Genomic DNA, 11,311 nt, shown 5'->3' with positions numbered 1-11,311 from the left:
TGGTTACAGGTTTAAGTTAATTGAGACATTTACTCCATCTCCAATCTCGTGAGGATGAGCATCAGTAAGAGAATAAAATTAGATCTGCACCAGACTCCCACTGTCGCAGACCCATTCTGTTTGTGAAGAGTAGGCGGAAGCATCAGGAGCATTTGGTTTATGTCAGTTTGCCTTATAGCTGAGTTTCATTGTGTGAACTATTTCCAGTCATTTCAGCTACAGATAGGTGGCTACCAATATAAACTTGCTGCCTTACTCGAAGTTGAATTACTACCAGAAAAGTTTTCTAAGAGCAATAGAATTGAATCTCTTCAAACATAAAGTCTACTCTTCAGCCTCTCCACCACTTGGGTCTAAAAGTTGTTCGCAGTTCTTGTCCCCTCTTTTTAGCTGCTGTCGGGAAACCAGTACCACTTCACTTTTTCATTCTAAATGGAAGAAAGGCCAGCAAAGATGCCCTGCACCACAAAGAAGTCTGCAAAAAGTTATATTAATCCCTCCCAGGTATGTGCAGGTTCCTCTTTAGAGCAATAAATGGTTTCTTGCATTGATGAGGAGTAATCCAAGATGCAGAGAGAAATAAAGCGAGGACATTTTAATTACAAGGACAAGTTATTGTGCTAATTTTTAAATACTTTTTCTGAGAATTCAGTTAAAGGGGTACCATACTGACACAAATATGTACCACCCCATTCCCCCAATGTTCTACTTATACTAAAAGTTTGTTTAGCAAAACCCTTTCTCATAGATTAGTAGAAATGAGACAATTAAAATGAACTGGCCAAGACAACGAATCTGAAAAATTGAATTAAGTATTCTTTTATTTTTAATGGTTGTCTAGTCTTACTCATTGAGTCCTTGAACCCTCTGGAAATGCTTCATATGAAAAAACAAAGACCATTAATATTCATTTAGAGTAAAAAAGCTCTGCTCTTATAAGACATAGTTTAATTCAACAAATGTCTATATTATCTTTGAAAAGTATAAATCAAGCAATATTACATTCCTGCTTAAAGTTCTCCGATGGCTTCCTACTGCATTTCAAACGGAATCCAAACTTCTGGTCCTGAATGATCTGGCTCTTGCCTGCCTGTCCAACTCTCTCTCTCTGCCTTACATGAAATGACTTCAGACCATTCCTAGAACAAGCCAAGCTTTCTCGTGCCTCAGGATTTTGTTGATCCCACTCTTCAGAATGCTCTACTTGGGCTGACCACTGCCATTCCCCAGAGTGGCACTTTTTCATCCCCCAGGTCACCACCACAAACGGGCCACTCTTACACCCTATCTAATGGAATATCTCACTTCCTCAAAGACTCTCTTATCCCATTATCCTGTTTGCTTGCTTTATAGCATGAATCACAATTTGTAATTATTTATCTGTCTATGTGTCTATTGTTATTCTCCCACCTCCAGAATATAAATTCCACGAGAACACGGATTTTGTGTGTTTTGTTCTATGTTTCCCTGGCACCCAGAATAATGCAATTAGAATGTGCTCACTAAATGTCCTTTGGATGTGCTAGTTTCTGAAAGAGACACAGTGATGAAATGATTCATTGTTCTCAAAGAGCTTACAGTCTAAAGGGAAAAGAGGCTAGAAACACAACTATAAGAGAGGAATGTGAAAATGCTAAAACTGGGGATGGAAGCAAAATGCAAAAACTGGGGATAGAAATAGAAAATAGGTAGTAATGATCTGAAGAGTTATGGAGAAGATTTAATGAAAAGAGGTGAAATTAGAAAGGGGTCATTAAGTGTGATAATAACATCAGGGACAAAGGCACAGAATGAGGTAAGTACAAGAGAGTCTGCAGAATGATGGAGAGTTTGGGATGCATATGACATTGGGTGTATGCAATGGGAGTGATATGGGAACGATACTGGGAAGGTGGCTTGGGGACTGAGAGCAGAGAGCATTAGTGCTCTGCCAAGGTATTCAGGCCAGACTTAAAGGGCACTCAAGGAATGGCCCCCTCAGCAGAGGGAAGGATGTGTGGTCCACGTGGAAGTGCATACCCTAACAGGGCCAAAGCAGAGGGGAGCCAACAGAGGACCTGGCTGGCAGAGCTGCTTTGACGCCTTAAGGAAACCCTTTTCACATCTCTTACTCTCTTCTTGCTTCAGCATCTTGGGCTCTTGATTGAATAAGCCCTCCAGAGATAATGGTTCTATAAACTGTGTGTCAAAAATGAATTCTTACATTTTCCCCTCTTTAAGTGCATTTCATTACAAATAGTTACCCTCCCCTCCCAATTCTCAAAGGCTCTGGTGAGTGATAAAGGAAGGGAAGTAAGGACTTAGGTATTTGAGGTTTATGTTTCTAAGTAATGTTTTTAAACTCATGTCTAGTTTTATCAAGAGGAGAAATCGGGCAATTTTTCACAGGGTGAAGATAATGGCTTCTGCCTGTGGCAGGTAAAGTACCTCGGTGGCCCTCTCTTTTCCTGGCTTTAATGCCGACTACAGCAGCACTAAACCTCGGCCAGACAAAGGCTGATACAGTCAGTGGACTGTTTTACCAAGATAAGAGGAAAGGTGAAAATAAGTCTTTATGCTCTAGGCACATATGTTTTACCCTATGATAGCAGGAAGCCCATTTATTAGCTTTTTAGAAAGCTGTTTTCTAGTTGACGTAACAGAAAGAGATTTTAAGTAATCAAAAATAACACCAAAAATTCCCTTAAGGAAGACTGCCGTTCCTCCTAAATTCCTTTTTAAAATCTGCTAGTAGTTGCCTTCGTTCACTGTACATAATTCAACATTTTTAATGTGGACAGTCCTGACACCCCTGTGTCTCCCTACTACCCATGATGATGTCATTTCTGTGCTAATGTTTCTAAACACTGTTGAGGACGTTAAGCACTAGTTTGTTAGAAAGACTCTCAGAACTTCATCAAGCTACAGTGCTAGAGCAGGCCCTAATGCGATTATCTGAATTTTGCTACTCTGAACCTACCTGCCTTTAACACACACAAAAAGTAAAATACATAACAACTTCTGTGTTATTCCTATTGGGCTTTTGTGGACATGCATCCAAAGCACTTAAGTATTAAAAGATGTTGACTGACCTAGGAGCCTGTGGGGATAACAGGGGCAAAGTAGAGCCACCTTCCCCGGGGCAACTTTCCTGACTCCCAGCTTCAAGGACTGGCTTCTCTTTGGACTCCTAGAGTCTCTGAACTTCAGGCTGGGGAGCAGGCACCACATGTGTGAAGAGTTTCCATTTTTGCGTGGTCTTCCACCCTAAACAGTAACATTCTATCTTCTCTATGTGTCCATAGTTCTTACGTAGCATATAGTAGGCACTCAATAAACATAAAATGAAACAGTATGGGAGGAAGAAAAATTTGAAATTTGTGAACTTAGAAAAGTATTGGTTTTGTCAAGACTCCAAGTAATATCAATACATCAAGTGTATTTAGAAACAAAGAGAAAAATACTCAGGCTTTCCAAAACACAAGTCTGAGCGTATCTTCCCCTACTTAAAGACTTTTAGTGGCTTCGTATTGCATTGTATTTAGAATATATCCAGACGTCTTCCCATGGCTAAGAAGTCCCTGCCTGATCAGACCCTCTGTCCACCATGCATCGCTCTTTCCTTCTCCTACACACTGCACATTCTGGTACATCTCGGTTCTTGGAACGAATCTAGCTGCTACCTTTGCACAGAAGGTTTCATCTTCCCCATTCCAACATTGTTATGACTAAGGCCTTCTTTTATTATGGATCTAAATACAGAGTCAATGCTTCATTGAGATCTTTTATTACCAAAATCAAGCCAAAGATTATGTTTTTTTATTTGATTATTTGCCTCTTTCACAATCTCAGCCTCTTTTTTGTTTCCTCCATGGCCTTAAATACAACTTTCCAATCCATTTACTTATGGATGTCCTTACTGTATGTGTGTACTTTTGTGCATTTTCTGTCTCCCACAGTAGAAAGTCCACTCCAGGAAGGCAGGGCCCCTTTCTGTCCTGTTCACCGTTGTATCCCTAGCATCCGGCACAATGTCTGGAAAATGGTAGACGTTCAATAAACATCTGTTGATTTTAAAATTGAAGAGCGGGTGCCAGGCAACTGGAACTCTACTATTTCCTTCTAAAGTGCCATCTCCAGGGAACGTTTTTACATAAAATTGCTTTAAAGCATCTCTGACCCACGTTTTTCAGACTATTCTTGGAGCAATGAGTCATTCATCTCTAGTGTGAGGACCAAGTGACTGGCTACCTGGACAGTTGAGCCATTTAAATACAATCCATTTGTAAGTAACATTTCAGGTCATTTGGATGAGTATAGAATTGTGTGTACTTAAAGGGAGCACTCCCTTTGGAAACTTGGCTCATTAGCAACAGCGAGGAGTAATGGAGTGTGATCTGGGTGGGCATCAGTGCTTTCCTCCAGAGGCCGCCTCGTTGGGGTCACCGTCCAATTGCTAACCTCAACTTACTAGCACCAGAGCCCCTTCTCTCAGACTCTGAGAAACTGCCTGAGGCCAACAAGCCATATGCCTTGCTCCTTGCCTGACTCCTTTCACAGACTTACAGAACATTCTTTCAGGTTCTGAAGTGCATTGTTGCTTATTTAGATGATAAAGAGCAATCTAAGGCATCAATCATGTGGAATACTCAGTGACAAATTCATGCTTTCAGCCGTCACAGGAAAAAAAAAAGATTTCTTTATTACTAACAGATCTCTCCCCACCTTACACATTCATGTCTCAGTTTTGTAGAAATTGATACATTTGCTCAGGGTTTTTCTCCCTTTTTGACAGTTGCTTTGCTGGTTTAAAATTCTCAGAGGCGCATACCGTAAGAAGACAAAAGTCCTTGGGAAACTGAAGTGGAAAGGCAATGGCTGCAACTGCTGGGTTTCCCAGAAACCTCAGCTCCTCCTCCCAGCTCTGCGCGTCTTGCTTTGAGAAGCACCCAAAAGGTCAGCTGGAATTCAAGTCGCGTCAAGCTATCCCTAATCGTAGAGGAGGCACACTTTAGATCTTGAACAGCTCACAGGTGTTTCGGCGCTTCTGGAGTTGCTCACAAGGTGGGTCATGTTTATTGACAACGTAATAACCACACGAAGCTACTTCAGTTGTCCAAGTGAAACTTTACTGATTTGATGGGTTTTGGAGAATACTCAGTACTCAGAAAAGTTTAACATTGCTAAAAACTAAAATAAAGTGTTAGTATATTTACAGGCGTGAAGGGACATCTACACAGGTTTTACAACAATGTTGGCTGCAAGAACAGTAAAAATTTTAAGGAACTACAGTGATTGGACACTCTAGTGGAAAAAACATGTATACAAAAAGCAGAAAGACAATATGAGGTAAGAGCTCATAAGGAAGTGAAAGAACACCTCTTCCACTCTTTAAACCTTACAGTGGCATCCCATTGCATCTAGAAAAATTCAAAACCAGTTACCAGTTATCATTACTAGTTACCATTTAAAACTAAATGATTCTACATGATTTACCCATGACCACTTCTATACCCTCTTGTCCTCCTGCTCTTTCCTTACCCTCTTTGTACCAAGCTTGTTTCTGCCTCAGGGCCTTTGTACTGTCTGTGTTCTCTGACTTGACGTTTGTTTCCCAGATGGTAGAAAACATCTCGACTCAAAGGATATCCCCCTTTCATCACGACTCGCATCCCTGTTTCATTTCCTTCAGTGTTTATCACTGTGATATCTTATTTACTAAAATTATCTTATTTAGCTGTTTATTATTTGTCTTTCTACTCCAGGATGTAAGCTCCATGAAGGCAGGGAATTTGTATATCCTATTTTCTGCTGTATATACAGAACCTACATCTGCCACACAGTATGTTTAATAAGTGTGTGTTGAATGAATAAATTAACAATGAATAAAACAGTAGTAGTAACAAACACTTTGAGGCTCTATATTATTAAAGAACAGCGTTACACAGCACTGGGAGGAAAGTATAAAATGGGTGGAATAGACACAAGGACTACAGCAGTTCAGGGGAGAAGGACTCCCTAAGGGACAAACCCATCAGAACGGCCCCCCTTAGGCAGGTGGGCCATATAAAAGGCTGAATTTGAGGACAGAGGCTTGAAGGAAGGGATTTACTGGAACAAATATAAAGGAAGGAAGAAGCAATGTACGTTACATGTTGAGGGTCATATAAATCGACCAGAAGTTATAGACACTTCAAGTAGGAAAATAATAGGAAATGAGAACAGAATCTCTCCTGTGGAAGGACTTGAATGTTGGTTTAAAAAAAATGACACATTATCAAGGGTTATAAGCGCTGATGATAAAATTACAAAAGAGCAAGAAAATGGTCATCACAATTATCACAAATTGATACCTCTAGGTAATGAGGTGGTGTCAGAAGGGAACATGACATAGAAGGCTGCTCACAAAGCTTCCAGAGCCCTGGCAATGTTCTGTTTGTTTTTAGGGCTGCAGCTTATACAAGCATCTGCCTTACAGGAGTTCTTTAAATTGTATATATAGGTTTTAAATACTTTTCTGAGTGTATGCTAGCATTCAGAAGAAAAAGCATGTTTTTTTTTAAAGGCAGAGGTTAGGAGGGTAGGCACTGGTGTCAGACGGCCTGAGTTTAAATGCCAGCCTTGCCACTTAGAACCTGTGTGCTCCACAGCATGTCACTTCAGTCCTCTGAACCTCAGTTCTCTCCTTGGTAAAAATGGGGGTAATTTCCTACCAAGCATGGGTTGTCATGAGAACTAAATGAAACACTACAGGTAAACCATTTAAGAGAGCGCCTGGAAGATAGCAAACACTCACTGTTGGCATCTGTTCATATTAACTCTGCAGGCCCCTGTGTATCCCCAACTGCATTCATTTGAGTCGCATCTTCACTACGTTTCTTGTCTATAAACAAAAGGAAGTGCCATGTTATCGCTGAAAATGCGCTGATACCTAAGGAGATTCAGTTGACAAGACTCCATCCCAGCCATCTGCATCACTGTTACTCTCCCTACATTCCAACAATATATCACAGACGCTCCAGTGACTTAGGGTTTGAAGATTCATGAGCATGCACAGAGCTCTAAGATGCTGTGTCTCCTAAGATGGATTACTACTGAACTACTGATCTTAGCCCCAACCTAAACTTGAAAAATGGTGGAATTCAGAAGCCAATTATAGTCTTAGCAAGAATTTGTTTTCATATTCATAGCATCTAAAGTTATTTCATGGTGAACACGTACACTAATATTGCTGCTTTCAGCAACAAGGATTTTTGAAAATTTAATGTGCGTGTAACTCCTTACTATGTGCCAAGACTGTTTTCAGCATTTTACAAATATAAATTCATTGACTGCTCTTGATTACCCTTTAAGCCATTGAAGGTTTAAGGAAGGGGAGTGATAAGAGTCCAGTTCCAAAACCATGGCTATATATAAGAATTATCTGGTATATTAGTTCCTAGGGCTCCCACAGAAAAGCACCACAAACTGGATGACTTAAAACAACATAAATGTATTGTCTCAGGAGGCCAGAAGTCCAAGACCAAGCTGTCAGCAGGGCTAATTCCATCTGAGGTCTGTGAGGAAAAAACTCTTCCATATTGCATCCCTAGCTTCTGGTGTTTGCTGGCAATCTCTGGTATTCCTTGACTTGAAGAAGCATCACCCCAAACTCTGCCTTCTTCTTCACATGGTGATATCCCTGTGTGTGTGTCTGTGTCCAAATTTCCCCTTTTTATAAGGATACCAGTCATATTGGATTAGGGCCCACCCTATTCCAGTATGACCTCATCTAAACTTAACTAATTACATCTGCAATGATCCTATTTACAAATAAGGTTCTATTCTGAGATACCAAGGATTAGGATGTCAGCATATGAATTTACAGGGACACAGTTCAACCCATAACTGGGAAGCTCTTTAAAATAAAGAGCTCTATGTTCGTTCAGAACCTCCAGAGATTATGCCAATTTTGTAATAAACTCCCTGGGTAATTTTGGCCCAGTCATCCTGTCACTGGTCCATGGACTTGTACCTGGAAATAATCGATAGAAGCAAGGAGATGATATGAAGAGTTTCTTCTGTCGCTGGGTTTAGGAGTGGTTGGAATACTCTGAGTGCAATCAGACATGAAGAGCTAAGAATCAGACTTTAGTGAAAATCTTAGCAATGCAAAGAGAGGGATGACTGTGAAGAATGTATGAACCAGACTTAAGGAATATTTGATCGGAAGGAAAAGTAAAAGGGGGAGTCAGGTATGGCTGTAGGATTCAAGCCTTAGTGACTGCAAGGTTGATGAGAAAGTTGAATGATTCAGAGGGAGAAAATGGTTTTTCCCCTTTCAACAATGAAAGTCAACATGTATGAAGTGCTCACTGAGTGGAGGCACTTCATTAGGCACCAGAAACACAAAGATGAATGACACACCATGCCTTATCTCCAGGAGTTCACAGTCTATTGGGTGAAAACAGTTAAACAAACTACAGTTTGAGAAGGGCTATAATTCAGATGACCAAGATCCTCTGGGGGAATCCTGGGGAAGATGGTGGACTCCTTTGGAGTAGTTCAGAAGTGACTCCCGCTTTAGGCATTCAGGAGGCTTACCCTCAGGAGAAACCACCTCTATTGACATCTTGTCCCACAGAATAAAGGCAAATCAGAGGGAGGACCAACATTTAGTCCTGCTGCAAACAGGCCCCAGATGCAGGACTGGAGTTCTTCTTGCTTATTGTACAGATGTGTGCAGAAGTCATGGAAAACATCCAGGACCAGGTGACTGTTTTCTCTCTGGTGATTCATTCCTTTTACATGCTAAGTGTTTTGTTTAGGTTTGTTTTTCTCAGTTTCTGTTCTCTCTGCTATCTGTTTACTAAGATATCCAATGACAGGTAGAAACTTCTTGAGTTGTTACAAGGAAATAAAAATCATTGAGCTCAAAGAAGTTCATAGAACTTCAGGAATTATCTGCTCCAAATCATTATCACTTCCAGTCCTCCAGCAAGTTATATTTGATGTAGAAACAAGTTGTGTTATAATCAGAAGTAAGTACCCCATTAATTCTTAACTGAGCCTTTTCTAGGATTATTTTTGCATCATTTCAGGTCTATCTACAAGTACAAGTTGTCAAGAGGAGACCATATATGCTTCTGTCTTGTAGTTTCCCAATTTATTCAGAAAGGATATCGATCCGAGCGAAGATAAGGTGGCTGCAGACAGCAGGAGGAGAAACGCCATCACACATTTTCCTCTCATCCCTTGGCTCCTCATGGGTAAGGCTGATGCTGCTCTACTTGGGGACCACCCAGCTAGAGTTGAGAAAGATGACGAATTCTTGCTATGCCACAGTTCTTTTATACTCAGGCTTACATCTTCCTTCCAGAAGAACTTACAATAGCTGTTTATGAATTTGATTGTATTAGTTTCCTATTGCTGCTGTAACAAAGTACCACAAACTTAGTGGTTTATAACAACACAAATTTATTACCTTACAGTTCTATAAGTTAGCAATATGATACGGTCACACTGGGCTAAAATCAAGGTGTCAGCAGGGCTGCTATCTACCTTTCTGGAGACTCTGGGGAAGAACCTGTTTCCTTGCTTTTTCCGGCTTCTAGAGGCTGCCTGCTTTCCTTTGTTTATGGTCCATTCTTTCATCTTCAAAGCACACCACTCCAATCTCTGCTTTCATAGTCACTTCTTTACTGATTCTGATCGTCATGCCTTCCTAAGGATGCTTGTGATTGCATTGAGCTCGCCCAGATAATCCAGGATGATCTTTCCATCTCAAGATCCTTAACTTGGTCACATCTGCAAAGTCCTTTTGCCATGTGCCATATTCACAGATTATGGAGATTAGGACATGGGCATCTTTAAGCAAGGAGAGGGGGCGTTATTCACCTACCACAGTGATTAAGGAGTTCTTTACACATTTTCAGCTCTCTCGATTCTTGAACCAAACTCTACACCAAGAAGAGCACATCTTCATCTGTTAGCCACCCCTGAACAACATCATGGACTCCAGCTTGTACCAGTTTCAGAAAGCCAAACTCCTAGCAACCACCAAATAGGTGTTTCAGCTAAGCTACTCATTTCTTTAAAGGAGGGAGACTGACATGATTGATAACTTACTGAAATTAAGCATGTCTTTGCACCATTAACTTTCATGTAAGTTTCTTATGTCTCCAGCAGAGCCTGGCATATTTTCTTCTACATAGTAGGTATATAGTAACTTTAATATTATTGACTGAGTGAATTAGCCTGTTATAACAGTAGGTGTTAATTTTACATGCCAATATTTTTGCATGGCAGTATCAAAGCTAATTTAAAAATGAAAGTGTTTTAGTCAGACAGCAGCGACATAAAAACATTCATTACAGAAAAAGTGGAAATTTCAACTTGGACTCCAAACAGCTTAGAAAACAAAACAAAAACAAACAAACAAACAAATGAAACCGTCTATTTATAACAAGTTCGATTCTTTAAAGTACGTGTTACATTTGTTATATGTGTTATATATACATTTATCTGAATGCTTGATAATAACAAGTGAAGGCAAAATAGCTTAAGGCAAATCGACCCACTTTCCTGGCACAGTAAATGTCGTCTGGGAAACTTGATGTATTAACAATGTTATTCAAATAACATGTTTTATCTTTTGTTGTCACCTCCTCCCGCTCTCCCCTAACATAAACTGGGCAACTGTACCTTGTTCATTTTGCTCGCTTTCTATGAAAATAAAATCCCATTCACACTCTCCACATCCTACAAGTCTGTTGTAAATCTGAGGTGGGCAGGAGCAAACTCATTTCCACCCACATATTTTAAAGTTCTTTCCCCTACAATCAACAAAAGCCCAAAGCTTTCCCTACCCCTCCATCTCGTGCTAGATAAGAAAGCAAGTAGCCCTGGTCCCAGCACCAAGCATTTCTGGATCTAAAAACCCCTTAGTTGTATAATCACAAGACAAAACTCATTTTCTTATGCACTTTTTAAATTAATAGTCTGTAATACATTCTCTTTATGAGTGTGAAAGAATAGAATACAAAAACAAATGCTTATTTGTTCTCTCTGCTGAAAATGTCTGATGTTAGAAGAAGAAACTTTGGTTTCCACAGAAAATATTGGCTTCCCCATTAGCCATCTGCTAGGTGGTGGGAATGTTCTGTGTGGCTTTCTCAGCTGGAACATTTGGAAAATGAATACATTGTTGCAAGAACTCACATTGTTGGCCATAATGTTTGTGATAATGGTGTTGACTTACCAGATGTCCTGGAAATTCCTGGAGTGGAAGTATTTCCAGTCGTTCCAAACCCCTCTGTTATGTTGCAGAATGGTATTTGGTAAATATGACTCT

The sequence above is a fragment of the Equus przewalskii genome, chromosome 16 (assembly GCF_037783145.1).
Source record: "Equus przewalskii isolate Varuska chromosome 16, EquPr2, whole genome shotgun sequence".
NCBI lineage: Eukaryota > Metazoa > Chordata > Mammalia > Perissodactyla > Equidae > Equus > Equus przewalskii.
This window is presented reverse-complemented; position numbering follows the sequence as displayed.